General features: G+C 39.3%; 2 protein-coding genes across 8 annotated transcripts in view; both read left to right on the plus strand.

Moving 5' to 3' along the window:
* LOC123975176 (basement membrane-specific heparan sulfate proteoglycan core protein-like) overlaps positions 1-16,900 on the plus strand; it is a gene marked incomplete at its 3' end in the record, with an annotated part of 647,231 nt that overhangs the window by 183,435 nt on the left and 446,896 nt on the right.
* syt6a (synaptotagmin VIa) overlaps positions 1-16,900 on the plus strand; it is a 60,440-nt gene that overhangs the window by 16,546 nt on the left and 26,994 nt on the right. The window lies entirely within an intron of this gene.

The raw sequence follows: 16,900 nt of genomic DNA on the forward strand, positions 1-16,900 counted from the left end.
GGTCCCTCTTAAGGGTTACAAGATAAATCTGAGGGGTTGTGAGTAGATTAATGGGTGAGGACAGAAGAAAAGGTTTTTCTGTACAAATCTATTTTTGTATTTTGGACTATTCTCTAATCTATGTTGTTTGGTTTTTGATAAATATTGGATATATATATATATATATATTGATCTTTTGACCTCAAACAGCTACTGAAATGAGGCCACTACTAACAACTCATAGACATCTCACATATGTCAAAGGAGCCCTACTAGACACTGCTTTTTATTAGAGGTCATAATCTGAAAAGAAGAGGAAGAAGAAGACATACTTAATTAATCGTAGTATCTTTTCTGCAGCTGAAAAATAAAATTTTCACTCTATTAATGTTAATATTATACACACAGAGCAGTGCCCTGAGCAGTTGGGCTTGGCCTTGCTGAAGGCCACCTTCGGTAGTGCCCAGGAGTTGAACTGGCACCTGTTCAGCTACCAGTCCACAATTCATATCTCTGGTCCGAGCCGGACTCCAACCAGCGACCCTACGGTTTTCAGCCGAGTCCTTACTGAGCTACTTCCGCCCCTTCAATGGAAGGGTAAGGGGACATTTGTTTTCTGCATTTAACCCCTCCTAAGTAGGAGCAGTGCCATCGCACAGCGCCCGGAAAGCAGTTCGGGATTCAGGGCCTTGCTCCGGGGGTTCGGTATTGGTTCGTGCTGGACTTGATCCGCCGCCCCAAAAATAACCACTGGTTTTAACAATAATGTATGGTGTATAAATTTCATTATGTGTTTTCTAAGTTAAATCTTAATTTGTAGCTGCAGCTGTCAAATCGATATAGTGGAGTAAAAAGTACAATATTTCAGAAAATGGAAATACTAATAAAGAAAAGAAACTCAAAATTGTGCTTTTACAGCAGTTGAGTAAATGTACCTGATTACTTTCCACCACTGATTCTAGGTCTCTCTGGCTTTGTGGCCTGTACACAAAGGATTGTAGTGACAGCCATACCGCAACAAAAATGTTTTGTCCTTCCTCCATTCAAGCCTGTTATATTGTTGCGTATCTTGCGCTATATGGCTATTTCTCGGTTTGGCCCCTTGGGAAGGCATCTACCCTGAGTGCCCCCTAATCAGTGTTAATCCACTTCTGTTAGTCAGCTACAGATGCTCGGGTTACTGCTCCAGAGGAAATAGCTTTATCCAACAATCCAGAGGGGAATTCTGTCCGCTGGTTCTGGCCTGTTTTGAAGTGAACCTTACTACAGTTAGGTGACTGCTGTCCCACACCTACCTTAGCTTACATCTTATCTGAGTTTTTTGTTGGTTACCAAGTTTCCCTAGGTATGGGCACCACCTATTGTGTTTTTGGTTGCTGCTGGGTTTTTATAGCTATTTTTACCTTGTTATGACTTTGCCTGTAGTTAAAGCATGTTAAATGGCACCATGGAGACCTTTTTTCTCTGAAAACCTAGCCTAGACAAAGAATACATTACATTTCTGCTCACCAAGGTGGTGCTCTAGCTACTCCTGAGACAGCCCGTGTTGCCACCTTCAACATCATCATCAATTAAGAGGAAAGTTCACTGCCTGCAGCCCACTCTTGCAATCAGTTATGTGAGGAGAAGGAAGAGGAGGAAGTGCATACCTCCTCACACTCTTCTATTGGTTAACCTTACATGCTTTCTCCAGGTGTTGTCGTTAACAAATGCCTGCTGCATCAATGCCTCAACTAAATGACCACATTCAAGAATTGCATAAGTGCTCAGGGGAGATGACGAGGCTCAATCTCATGACAAGAATGAATCGAGCACTGATGTGGCTTCAGGTTTCAGGAGTCAGTACTTTGCTTTAGGCCGGAGTAATGAGAGTCATGCCATGACCCTTATTACTCTGGCCGTATGGGGAACTCCCTCTCTCATTTCATGTTTGCCTAAGACAATTTCTTGCAGTCCCCTGGGGCAGATTCTGCTGTAGTCCTTTGCATTTACCTGTCACTGGTTATATCCACCTCTTGGAGCATATACTGTAAAAGCAGATGTGCAATGGTGGGACCAAAACCAAACTCAGACCTTTCGCACCTAAAAGTGTGCTAAATACAATTTTGTAGCAACCTTGATGCTGAGAGGTCAGCAAAGAAAATTGTTTGGCCCTCTACTATGTAAATGTTAATTAATGCAGTTCCCCTCAGCTCTATTTTGCATTTTAGTGTCTTTCAGCTAATTGTTTTTGATTCATCCTCACAGCTCTCATGAGTATCTTTTCCAGTCACAGCCATTTGAAGCTGTCTTCAGTGAAAAGGCTTTAATAAACCCACTGTACATGAGTGGCTCCACATGTAGCGGAGCATTTAGCAGCGAAAGAGCCAATATTTCCCCGTTAGAAGTTGGTGAAAATTTTGTCAGGTGGCCAGAAAAGTGACTCAAAATGAATGCTAGTGTTGTATGTATCTGCTTGGCGTGTAAATAGGTAACAACTTGATCTATGGTCATAATTTGTAAATGTTGTGTTTATAGGTTTTTCTGCTACTAACAAAGTGGTCAAAAATTTAAATTAGTCATGCTTTAAGTATAAATTTTAAATATCCAGCTGTAGTTTGCCAGATTAATGTTATTTGCAAGGATAGATGGGAATGTGTAGCAGGTTTTGTGTTTTTATCATCTGGGCTTAGCAGTATTGGATGGTTTAAAGTAAGTTTGACCTTTCAATACTGTGCTCCAAACCTTGCTGTCAAAATGCACCATCTGTCCACGTTTAGTCAGAATTAGGCAGCTTATGTCTGAGATGTCACAAGATAAATTATATGGGGTAGCAGCTTTTTTTTTTCATCTCATGCATATTGTGCTCAGCTACATGCTGGCATTTATTATTATTTGGCTAACACTCCTCAGCAGTTTACCTTTAGCTGAAGCATCACTATCCCTCCGCTTACACCCATCAATGCCCCATCAAGGGCCTGTCCAGCCGCTGTCAGCTGATTGTCATGCTGTTCGCTTCTTATAAATCAATCTGTCATGCATTGTAAATGTTTAAAGGATATTGTTGTGTATGCTGCTACATCACAGCAAAACTGATTGATGTGATTCAACCAGAGGACCACTGGATTATGGGTGCATCTGCCTCTTAGATTTTGGGTTGTTCATCTTACACATGCTTGACTTGATTTCAATTGTTAAAGAAATGAAAATGCTGTGCTGTAAGTCAAAATCACATTAAGCTTCTTAGCAGGATGTGCAGTGTGTTGAAGCGGTTGGTGATGAAATCCCTAACTTGATCGAGTGTTTGTATCACATAGCCATATCCTGACAAAACTGTTTACTAATGCAGGTTTTTACTATAATTAATCTCTGACACCAAGGAGTCATTTCATCAACACCAGTTATTCACTCATTCCACAGATCAGAAATATCCATGTGAACAGTTCCTCATCATTTGTCTGAGCCTTCCAAAAACATAAATCTGTTTTATCATCTGACAACAATATGGTTGACTTGGTTAAGTTTATGGAAACCAGAAACACACTCCTGTTTTGATGTATTGTTGACCCATCCATCCACCTTCACCTCCTCCCCATGTGTGACTTTATCGCACAATTATAACATCGAACTTCCTCCTTTACCTCAACATAATTACTTCTGCCGCTACATGGCTTTGTTACTTGAACGTAAACATATTTCGTTTTGGTACATTTCTGTGAAGCTACTGATCCTATCGGTCTTCTTGGGAGAACCGTCTTGAAAACCTCTGAGTTTTCTATGAATCAAGGACATCCAACATATCAGAGTTTTAAAAGATTCTGCAGGAGTATGTTGGAGTAATACATAATGCATTAGCTACTGTAAGTTAGAAACCCTTTCCCCTGTGCTGTGTTTTAATCCAGACCACACTTTTACAATTTTGAACGCTTGCAAACTGCACCATTCCATACATGTGTGCTGCGCTTCAAATGCAATTAATTTCTATTTATTTTGTCAGTGTAGCGAATCCAATTGATTTCAAGGCGCTCCTGTGCAGACTACAGCCTGTTGAAGAACTGATCCTATTTTCTCCCACCACCCCTCCTTCTCTCCCTCTCTCTCTGTTGAAGATTGTACTGATTGTGCTGCAATGTCGCATGACCACGGCCAGAACTGCAGTGTGAGGTGCAATTTTTCCCATGCTTATTAAATAAATGTTGTATGCCTCTTGATGCAGTACATGGATGTACATGTGTTCCATCACAGCAGCTTACGGCGCTCTCTCTTGACACAGAACAAAGCCAAGGCTTGTATGTGTTGCTCATCAAAAAAGGATCCCTTTTGATCCCTCATGACGCATTTGCCTAATCTCATTCTATGTAAAAATAAAAACAACTCTTTGAATGTGTTATCTGGACATCTATTCAAAGAAAAGCTTTGATATTTATGAGGATGCCTTCATGGTTATTCATGCTCCCAAACTTATGCATGCTTCTTTTGCTGCATTGCCTGTGTTTTTAGAGAGCCAAGAAATATTTCCTTAGTAGGTTTCTCTTTTCCTTGCCCTTTCACGGCATGTTTAGTCTCAACAATGCTTTCCGCAACAGAAGTTGAAGTGGCTTGCGGTGTTTTAGCACAACAAGATTGAAGTGAGAGGCTATTGAGCTTGTTTGACTGTTCGCTGGGCTGAGTGAGGGACCTGCCCCTAGACATTTGCACTACAGTATCCTGCTGACTTGCTTGCTTGCTCACACTGCCATAGAAACAGGGTTCCTGAGTGCGGTGGAGGCTCATTCTGTTCAGGAGCAAGCAAGGGAGAGGATCGGGAGGAGAGCGTAAGGGTGGGGGAAAAAGAGACACAGAGAGAAAAAGAGAAACAGGAAGGGAGAAGTGAGAGAGAGAGGAGAGTGAGAGATCAAGAAAGGAAAAGTGAGAGACACTGGTGAGTACATAGCTGTCACAGCAGATTGAATCAGTGGGTCAAATCGGATGCCTTGTGCGTCTTTTTTGTCTTCTTTGTTCGCTTTTGATGATTGATTTCTCTGGTTTGATATCACTGCTGCTGAGGTGCTCTGAAGCAGGTTGCAGGTTGTCAGTTTGTTGTGGGATGTGAGAGGGTGAGACACACGGCGCATCGCTCTCAGATGCAGATGAGACAGATGCAGCAGTGGCTTTTATTATTTGTTAATCAGTCATTAATACTGTTGTAACATCTCAACTGGTAATCTTTGACTAACAGTGTGTATTTACTTTTGAATAATACATGCTGATATAAAACTACTTCTCTTTTTTTTGGCAGCCTTTCCCGAGTATATCATACTCTTCTCTATCATTTATGAAGCACCATGTTAATATTTGATTAGAGTGGATGTCTGCAGCTGCACTTTCCGCCTCTGTCTTACACACCTCTGCCCATTATATTGCTGTCTGAACCCTGGTGAGAAATTGTCTTGTCCTTTCCACAGCTTTTATCAATTATTGAACAACAACTGAACTAAAGCTTTATGCTTCATACTCCACCTGTCTGGCAGAGGTGAAGAGATGTACTCGGCTGCATGGTGTAAAATGTTAGGTCAGGTCACTGCTTTGTGTGTACGTGCCTGTTTACTATTTGTATCTCTGTCTGCTTCTGTTCGCACATGCTTATGTCACTTTTTTCCCCTCCTCGCTCTTGCTGGGTTTGATCAACGTGCATCATGACACTTTGATGAAGCGCCAGAGCGGTGAGGCTAATAGGAGGAGAGATACAACAGGATACCCTGTGCCTCATGTCAGCCCGAGTGTGAGGAAATTGTGTTCTGATCATTGCCATCATTGCCGATTGCCATGCTGTCGCTTAGGATTCAAAGTACTTCAGATGATTTAAGAAGCAATGATTCCTGCCTTGAATTTATCAAAAAGCATTGTTGGAAATGTATGATACAAAATTGTACAACTGTTACGTTATGTCGAGCCGAGTGTTAATCCTGTCAGTGGTTATGTTCGTCTCTGCGATTCACTTGGTTCCCCTGCCTCACATCACCTGTTCCCACAGTGCAGTCATATTTTTTTCCTCCCCCTCCAGCAGTAGCAGCTTTGGGAGAAGGCTGAATTAAACAAATCCAGCCAGCCTTATCAGTTTTCTACTGGCTCCTGCCATGACTGGACCCCGGTGGCCCTTCCTGGCAGGCTGTGTGTGTGTGTTTATGGATGTGTCTCTGCTCTGGATGTGTGCAGATTTACATGGTTACAAAGCGCATGTGCCTGAGTGCCTGCGTGTGTGTGTGTGTGTGTGTGTGTGTGTGTGTGTGTGTGTGTGTACTGAGCGGTATTGACATGATTGTGTGTGATCAGGATAGCCGCAGGGGTCGTTTGCTTTTCTTTGTGAGTGGATTCAGGGATTCTGGCATTTGTCTTCTTTCCTCTCTCCTGTGACATGTTTTATGACTTCTTGTTAAAATGTCACTCACAAAGCCTGGACTGTTAAATGTCCCTGTGCGGGAGCTTAGTGTGTGAACAATAGTGCGAAGAGGTGTGATAATTCTGGTAAAGCACACAGCTGGGAATGCACGGCTGCAGGATGGGTGAGATAATACTGTGCTCTCTGAGGGTGCCCACCAGGCACAATTTGTTTCAATACAATATAAAATTGGGCTGAATTTTGACAGTCCTGTGGCCTGGATCAATACCCCAGCCCTAGTCGTCCATGAGGGGAAACAATATTGCTCTTGTGAACAAGGGGATATGCTTTGCTGACAATGATTGCTCCACTTAACAATGGAAGCACAAGAAGCGAATGTTAAATAAAGCACCTGAGAGGAAGGGAGAATTCTGTGTTTGATGTGACCAAATGTTGCATCTCTGAATTGTTAGAGAGAGAAAAAGCTCTGCAGGGATAAGCTGCTACTGAAATGCAAATGGCTGTTTAGCAAGTAGGGATGGGTAATAGCCGGTTCCATTTTGGGTCTGGTTCCAAGTTGTTAAAATACCAGGATTTGGCCTACTGATCCCTTATCAAATCTTTAATTTACAATCACACTTAGATTTTCTGGCATCTGCAATCTGTATATGTAGGCACAAACACATCGTTGTCACCACCATCACCAGCATCACCAAAGGATACTCACCAATCAATCAATCAATCAAACTTAATTATAGAGCACTTTAAACACCAAAGTGGACACAAAGTGCTGTACAGAAAAATAAACAAAAGACACTAAATACATAGCTCACATGATGCATAAAACAATAAAATAAATACATTCAAAAAAGGAAAAGAGGTGGGTTTTAAGAAGAGACTTAAAAACAGACAGTGAAGAAGCCTGTCTAATGGGCAGAGGTAGATTGTTCCACAGTTTAGGAGCTGCTACAGCATAAGCACAGTCCCCTTTGAGCTTTACCTTCAACAAGTGTCTTGCTTTAAAATGTATTTAATGTCCATCACGTTAGGGTTAGAGTTAGTAAGTAAAAACTAACAGTTTTCATAACTTGAGAATGAGGAGCTCTCTGCCTCATCCTACTGCTGGTGTTACGCTGTATTCAGTAACACGTCAGAATAATCTGCGACTTACTTAGTTGATATTTCCTGAATAATAAAGTAGAATTTATATTATTTTCACTCTTTTGTTTTTATTTTAACTTCTATGGCTTCAGTAGTTGTAGCACAGCCAAACGCCATTTCCCCTCACAGTTAAAAAAAAAAAAATGAGGACAGGGTTAATTAATGTCAGAGAGCTGTGACATAACATCTGGTGAAAGGCCTACACCCTTTAAGGTATGATACTGAGTGAAATAAAAACATAATTTTTTTTTAACCAAGCTGTCTTGGGAATCAACTATCAATTATTTTTGATGAATTGATTAATTAATTCAGTATCAATCATCAGTTTTTTCCCCAAGCGTGAAGCATCAGAAGTCATGAAGTCACAAAAAAACCCCTCTAAACAGACTGGAAATAAATAGGGGTGACCAGAGATGCTCACAAGTTTCTGAGCTAGAGTCCAAGTCAAGTCTCAAGTCACCCGTTGTTATAATGAATGTGTATCACCTGCTACGTTCAATCCAGGCTACTTAGAACACTACAAAGCTATAAGGGATTCTGTAAATATAACCTGTTTTTCCACTTACAGAGCACAACCATGTAATGTGCAATGCAATTAATGACAGCTTATTAACTACTGTAAGTCAACACATCGCCAGACCTTTAAACCCAGTGTAACGTTAACTAAATAAAACTGTAACATTGCATGATCAACAATAAACCTGTAACCTGTTTGCAGCTAGTCAGTATCAATAATTAACGTGATGGCAGCTAGCGGGACGTAAATGATTATGTTAATCGACTACCACAACTTTGGCAAGTAAACAAACGCTCATTCATCTTTACATAACAAACCAGTAACTTGTAGTGTAACTGATTACTTATCCAAAACAGTAATATTATTCCAGTTATTAAACCAAGTAATGCTGCGTTACTACATTGTCGTCCATTGTAAACTTTGTGCGACCAGCAACTACAAACAATTCTACATTTAATTTAGTGAAGCATCTACTAAAACAGAACAGCATCGTGAAACTTATAGAAAGAAACTCCGGCTACTACTGCCATTGTTGTTTGGACTCGTCAGGAGAGAGTGGCGTTAAGTACCATAATGTTTTGTAAAAACACTGAAAACTGCTCTTATAAATAGGCTACATGAAAAACAGTAGTTCAAAAGTCAGGATTTACTTGCTTTATTTTTTATTTCAGTGGGTGGCATTAAGAAACACTCCTCTCTGCTGTTTTGAATATGATTAAAAAGTTGGGAGACACTGCTTTGTTGGGTGGGCGGGGGTTGGTCGTGAAAGTAATATAATAACGTCACGAGTAACGTAACTAGTTAATAATAAATAATAACTAATATTATTACTTTTTTAGGGATAAGTAACTAGTAATATGTTACAATTTCTGAGTAACTTGCCCAACACTGGCCGTGCGCAGCAGATACATAGTATGTTACGTAGGTAGGTTATAGGTAACGCGGAGAGGGGAATAACAGCAAGCATTGTTCACGAGTCCCGTACCTCGAGTCCTAGTCAAGTCTTAAGTCCTTTGAGGACGAGTCTCAAGTCAAGTTTGAAGTCACCGTGTGTGCGACTTAAGTGTAACTCGAGTCCGAGTCTCAAACTCGAGTCACTGTCTCTGGTGACGATACACTTAGCTCACAAGACCAGAGGATACACGATATTGTATTCACGAGAACCATGACACAATATTTTAACACTATTTTTAATAAATCTTAAATGATGACTGGAAAAATAGTCAAACTGAACTGAAAGTTACAAAATGCTAAACAATGCTGGTGCATTTTAAAATGTTGCTTACATGTTGTTCAAATCTTGTCTTTCAGTCTGTTGTCATTTATTGTTTCCAACGGGTACCAAAAATGCTGCCACACACAAACGATTTAATAGTGGCGTGGGCTAGTTTCACCCTCACGCTCCATCATGCTGATATCATGAGACAGCTTTTCACCTCAACAAGAAATATCGCCATGTTTTAAAATCTCAAGATCTCGTGGCACGAAATCTCGTCAAACACCTAGAAATAAGAATTCAAATTTGTGAAATCAAATTTAAGTTATTTGTTTTGTTCTTCTTAATCATGCATCTCATGAACCCCTAACGTTTTCATATAGCTTCTCAACAAAATATTGATTAAATTGCTTCATAATTGCACTTTCTATCTAAACATGAAAGGATATAAATTAAATAAATAATCCCAGACAGTCATGAGTGGCAGCAAGCTTAAAAGCCTTTATCTTATTAAGGTTCAGACTTCTTACTGTAACTCACATTGAAGCTACCAAAGCTTTCCTCACAACCTGATGTTGTTATTGCACACCGTGATCCCTTCCCAAACACCACCAGCAGATATAATACCAAAACACCCTAAAGGCACTGTTTAACTCTAATAGAAGAGTATAGTAGAGTAAGTTTAGGTTTCTTCCCAAAAAGTCTATTAGGACAGTTTCTGCGTTACGTCCATAGACTGTATATAAAAAGGTTACGTCCCAGAATGTTTTACAGGATAGAAAAATGCTAATTAATGAGTTTTTGTTTGAATTGAACTAACCATATAAAGAACTCTCACAGAAAATATGGGAAACTATATTAATCAATGATTAATTCATTGCCTCTCTAAGTGTAGAGCAGTAGATGTTTCAGTTTTAAACAATAATGCACTGTACTTCTAAGCTAGGGTTCCTTTTAACCCGATAACGCTCCCCTCATGATGGAACGCTTTGTGCTTGCCATTTTTCTTGTTATCAGCTGAGCCATAATGCATCATGAGACGACTGGCTTCTGAGCATGTGGGTTCCAAATGTCAGGCCTCGGTTGATTCAACAGAGTCAGAGTGATGGATGCATCATTTCCTCATGCTGACTTGTTGTTTACTGCCATCAGTCAGGGCCCCAAGGCCGAAGGTCAGGTCAAACCAAGGTCCTGCCCCACCAAAGAAATCTGAAGTGGCTGCATTTGTTACTGTATGAGGGGTTTACAGAGCATAAATAGATGGGTCATTGAGCGCTAAACTTGGGGTAGATGTGAGAAATGTAAAAATGAAGCCTGAATAACACATGCATTAAAGATGTTACCTGTTAAAGGAATAGTTTGACATTTGCAATATCACTTTCCTGCTGAGAGTCAGATAAGAAGATTGATTTCAATCGTGTCCAAACAAGAAAAATAAAGCCACTGTCAGCAGCCGGTTAGCTTAGCTTAGTTAGCATAAAGACTGGAGGCAGGGGGAAACAGCTGGCTCTGTCTAAAGGTTAAAAAAATCTGTGTACCAGCAGGTTTAAAAGCTCACTAATTGACACGTTTTATCTTGTGTAAAGATGACAATTTTATGGTTTTACGGGGGTTTATGTGCTGGACAAAGGAATCAAAAGGCAGTGGGTCGGTTGCCAGAAAACCAGCAGAAACTGAAGGAAAGAATCCAGTTTTCCTGGACACCCCTGGCTTTGCAAATGGAAAACAAAGAATGTGGTGTAGACCTTCCCCACAACATTGTTCCAGCCAATCAGGTGGTGCTATTGCTGGTGCACAGGAGCAGTGGTAGAGAGAGTTCTATACACCGGAACATTCAAACATGCTGGACTCCATGCAATGTGAATAAGACTGAGAAACAGCCAAAGAGGAACAGGTCTACAGAGTATAAAGTGAAGAAAGTTATATGACCAGGCAAGGCCGAAGGCATTTCAAAACTGGAGAAACCTCACAGATTTGTAATTTGGGATGGAAATTCTGAGGGAGCACTCAAGGAAGGGGTGAATTTGTTTTTTTGTTTTTTATAATGTTTATTTGACAGATGCTATGTTTATTTGACAGATGCTATAAATATAGAGAATTGTACAACAATGTTCCAGCATGTACTGTATAGCTACTGCTAATTTCCAATGCCCGTCCCTAGGAGGGCTTTTAAAATTACAAATGAATGGCAGAATCACTTACTCTCCCTTTAATTTGTGAGTTTTAGAGGTGCTGGTGGGCAGATTTAGTTACCTTTGGACTGAGCCAGGCTAGCTGTTGCCCCCTGCTTCCAGTCTTTAAGCCAAGTTAGCTGCTTGCGGTAGCTTCATACTTGGCGTACAGACATGAGTTGTATCAGTGAACAAGTGTATTTCCTAAAATGTCGAACTATGTCAAACTCTCATATCTGTACAGGATATATGAAGACACAGCCGAATAGCTTAGCTTAACATAATGGTTAGCAACAGCTTGTCTCTCTTCAGATACATTTAAAAATTAAATGTCTAACTATTCCTTCCAAATACTACTTCTCCTACCACCAACAATAATAAAACATATTAAAATTGTGTAATGTACACATTTTTATTGCCCAACTCTGTCTTTTAAACAAACTCTATTAAATATCCATTGCCCTCGCAGCCTCTGGTAAACAATCAAACATTTTAATAGGCTTTTAAGAATGTGCCAAAACATATTTCCATTTCAATTATGTTTCTCACACATATTCTTCCTAAACCTAATCAGAGACATTAAGAAGTTATAGTGTCTTCCCATTCCCTCCGCATCACTCATGCCCTCTCTATACACATGACAACCTAGCTGCAAGTCATATTTATTCAGCATGATTAACAATGCAATATTTCAGAGCAATGAAGCCTTTTGAGCAGAGCAAAAGCTTTCATCGTGCAATACCAGGCGCTTAAAACTTCTTTCTGTAATGGATGTAGCACATCCATTTAAAATCCCTGGTGATGAAAATTACTGAGACTGAAAATGAGCTTAAGCTATTTTTACAGGAGCCATATTGCATCCTGTTAGCTTTATTGGGATACCTCTGGAAATGAAAACCTCCATGTAGTGCCATACAGGAAGCATGGGCCAAACCGATAAAGGTTCTCCACCCTTGTAATGTCGTAAATTGTCAGCCTTTATTACTTGATAACATCATGCAGTCCACCTGCTCCGCTGGTCTCATGAGTTCTTGTATTATAGAGATTCTAACCCAGGCTGGTTTATGATATTCTATTCCTCCACATCTCATATAAAACAAATCATAAGACTTCATATTGGATATAATATTTATAACTCGCTATGCGAGCTACAGGATGACTGTGAGACAAGGCTGTGGAGGATGATGGATCAGGTAGGATGCAGATGTACCATACGTCAGGTGGCTGGGCAATGGCATGTTGCCTTTAGCAAGTCTCTCCCTCTAACTAATAGCATATTCATAACAACAGCATGAGTATAGTTTTTATAATATAACATTTCTTAATGCCACTGGCTAAGATTAAAAAAATAAAACAAGTCTCTCCCGACTTTTTAACTAATAGCATATTCATACCAGGAGAAATGAGTATATTTTTTTACAATATAACATTTCTTAACGCCAGCGGCTGAAATGAAAAAAAAATAAAGCAAGTCTCTCCCGACTTTTTGAACAACACTTTACAAAACACAAAACATTACTTAACGCCGCTCTCTCCTGGCAATAGCGGTCAGAGTTTCTTTGTACAAGTTTCACGTTTCTGTGCTGCTTTAGTAGATGCAATAAATCAGGTGTAGAATTGTTTGCAGTTGAAAGCATTTTGCTGGTCACACAGAGTTTACAACGGACAACAATGTTCTTTGCATCATAAGACTGTGACACAATAATGGCAATACTTACAGCTGTGGAAAGAATGTCTCTCACTCGTTCTCCATTCTTCCTTTAGCTTTCTGGCTAACAGCTGGCTTGAACAATATAAGATTCAGTGCAGCTGACCTGCTGCAAATACACACATGTTATAAAAATAATAGATAATAACTAGATAATAATAAATATAAAACAGATCCAACTCTGAAATGAAGTTTATTATTGAGTCAACCAGAATTTACCAACAGTGCAAAATGTACGTTGATTGCAATGGTTGAATATAGTCTTCTGACTGCCCAACCTGGTCTCATGGGATATATGTACCTCTGACTACATTTTTGCAGCGCCACAATTACATACTCTCGGGTACTAAAGAGAATATATCAATTTGTTATTTAGTTTACCCATGTGTCTCCCGTTTTTGTAACCCAAGAGCTGGGTGTGACAGTACATACACATGTTCACTACTGTAAAATAGTATATTTATATAAAAGTATAAAAGCTGAGGATTAGGCCTTTTTAATAATAAAAATCAAAAAGTCAACTACAGCCCATCTCTAATGTGATCGTAGTGTTCCAGTACAGTCCTTCTCTTTAGCACCCCCAGTGGACATTTGTTTCTCAAAACTGTGGCAAAATGTACCTGAGGGTACGTAAATGTGGCGCTGCAAAAATGTAGTCAGAGGTACGTGTATCTCATGAGACCATGTTGGTTTTGCCACCCTGAATGCGCGCACATCCAGTAGTGTTTGTCTACAAGAAACAAAGAACTAGGTTTAACACACATGGATATTAATGCAACCAACGTGAAACTGGTTTGCAAGAACTTCTCTAGCAATTACACTGCTTGATTTTAAGCACCACGTGCCAATTTTTGTCCTCTTCATGTCTGCAAATACCTACAGTATATCTAAATGTCAAAAAGCCATTACTACAGATAACAGATACAAGCCAGCGCCGTTACATATTCTATGTCTAAAAAGGGTTAAAAGTAGTGATTATATAACATTATCAGCAGGAATAGTTTTCACAACATGTACTTGGTATATAAGGACATATTCTGTATATTATATATATATATATATATATATATATATATATATATATATATATATATATATATATATATATGCTTCCAATAATAAGGAAAACATAAATTGCACAGAACATGTCCCGTTCTATATTTTAAAAGATAAGGCAGGCAATATTCTGTATTTGTTACATATACAACATATCCCACATTTACAATTAAATGTTTTAAATTCTGTATGTCTTTATATACTTTTTAAAATCTTTTTTTATGTACAATAAATCACATTCTTCATCGATCGGAAGGTGGTGCAAATGTTTGATTTTTAAGTCTGAAAATCCTGTTAAATGTGATCAGTTACTGCGTTTTAAAAATTAGATGGTTTAGACGGTACAATTTAGTGCCATAGTCTTATAAATCAATGTTCATTTGAGGATTACCTCCGGACAGTCACAATGTACAGTATTTTAATTGCTAATGTAGTAGTAGCCTATATCTCTCATTAGTAACAGAAATGACAACAGAAATGCAACAGTGTAAGTGGGGTGGAAACAGAGACACTTTTTTTCCTGAAATGTGATAAATATAAAAGCAGATTTTAAAGAACTTGAAGATAACAATAAATTAAGAATAATCCTAGAAGGACATACAGCAAACCTAGTCTTCAAGTATGTGACCCTGTGTCACAACCTCAGGGAGTGTCTCAGCCAACTGTTACACTAAATCTTGTTCACTTTAATTTGTAGTTTACGTTGTATCTGTGTTTGTCATTTTGTTTTTTGTAATTTATAACCGTTAAATTTAATCTTGTTATGTCATCTTTAAATATACACTTTTTTTGATTTTGTTGCAAACAAGAAACATTCATGCCAATAAATCACACTAAACTGAACTGTAAACATCTACCACTCAAAATCTTTCTATTTTTGCAATTTTAATTTTCTTTTTAACAGGCCTGTGAAGCTCTGTAATCTATTTCAATATTTGCTCTCTGGAAACAGCCCCCATGAGTAAAGGCAACCTGGCATGCTGAAAGCTGTGCGACAGAGAAAGGGGCTCCTGGTCAACAAGCAGGTTAATTGTGTGATAGGACCAGATGCTAATACTGGACTGAACTCGACACTCACAGGCACGCTGCAACGCTCTCCTGTGGCTTCTGATTGGCCACAGAACACGGCAATCAAATGACATTTGACACTACAGAAAATGTGCTCTGGCCAAAATATATTAAATTTTGTAATGAATTTAATATTTAACTTTCTTGGATAGATGACAACAGTTTTTGAACCGTTTAGAGGATTAGAGAGGAGAAGAGAGACTGCACTTTGATTAACTTCACACTTGTGGAGAAAATAACAGCTTCTGAGAGTCATTCCTGGGTGGATTATTGAGCGTGTGCACTGACACATTGTATGAACCCTCTGAAGTCCATTAGAAAACTCAGACAGTGGGAACAGAAGGTTTAGAGTACAAGCCTTCCATGTGACGAAAGATTTTTTTCTAAAAAGTAAATATAAATCAATATGACTGATGATCACATTCCATTACTGTTAGTTGAAAACTGTAATGCTCCTTAGTACTCCTTAATGTCAAAGTTACTTTAATAGGAATCATGAACTTCTCGGACTAAAAAAGTAAAGTCAGTAATGACATACACAATAAAAAGTGGTCTTAACTCATGCTGCTGTTGATTGTTTGGAGCGCAGAAGTCCTCAAGCGCTAACTTTGTGCAGCAATTTGTAAAGGCTTGTGCAGACTGCGAAAACATTCAGTGTCGGCCGATTTCCGTGCTGTTCACACTACACTAATTGCCGTCTTGTGACAGGAGTCTTGAAGTCGTTGTGACGTTCACACTATGTGATTGATAGGAGACAGGGGTCACACACTACACGAGCTGGTCTCCAAACCACGTTTTCCCAAGAAAACACACGTGAAACGAGAAATGACGCAAACCTACACACGAGACAGCTGTTGTTTGTTATAAAGATAGCAATTATAAAGAAAAAGGATATGGGTGGGATAATGGATTAGCACATGCTGGTAGCAGGGATTGTCTGAGCTACAGAGAGAGCTGGAGGTGAGTAAAAAGTGTTTTGCAGTAAAAAAGTAGCTGTATGCTCTCATTGGCTGGTTGTGGATGTCGAGCCGGCCGACTCCTCCAGATATTTGGCATGTTAGATATCTGGCAGACGTCAGCAATGTGTCAGAAATGTGTCGGGGAGCCGTTTTGATGCTTCGTTGAGTAGTTCACATATAATGACTGGCGGCTGCCGATCAACCACTGATTTACTCCCGACCACAGTTTTCGGATTCTCGCCTAGCGGCAAATCGGGTAAAAAATCGTGTAGTGTGAACTAGTCTTTAGGCTCTGGAAAACTGTCATGGGCATGCTATACACAAAAGAATTCATCGATGTTGATTGGACAATTTCTGGAACCAGCTCTTTATCTCCACAAACCGACTCTTAGTAATCAGACAACGGTACTTGATGGAAACATCTATTAATACACATTTTCTTTTGTAGATTTTCTCGAAACTTTGTTAAAGCATGCGTTACATTTGGATGGAAATCTGGCTAATGACATAGAGCTCTCAAGAACAAACATAACCCAACAGGAATTATAAAGACTTACTGCTGAGAGCAAACAGAAGTCCAGTGGCTTCTTGATCAGTTCTAGAGAAATTCCATCTTTAACATCCAAGTGTATTTCCTGAAACATACTCGATTTGTCGATTAAATGATACGTTGATCAACAGGTTCTAGCTTCTAAAATATTAAGATTTGCTGTTTTTATTAGTCCTCT

The sequence above is a fragment of the Micropterus dolomieu genome, linkage group LG08 (genome assembly GCF_021292245.1).
Source record: "Micropterus dolomieu isolate WLL.071019.BEF.003 ecotype Adirondacks linkage group LG08, ASM2129224v1, whole genome shotgun sequence".
Taxonomy (NCBI): domain Eukaryota; kingdom Metazoa; phylum Chordata; class Actinopteri; order Centrarchiformes; family Centrarchidae; genus Micropterus; species Micropterus dolomieu.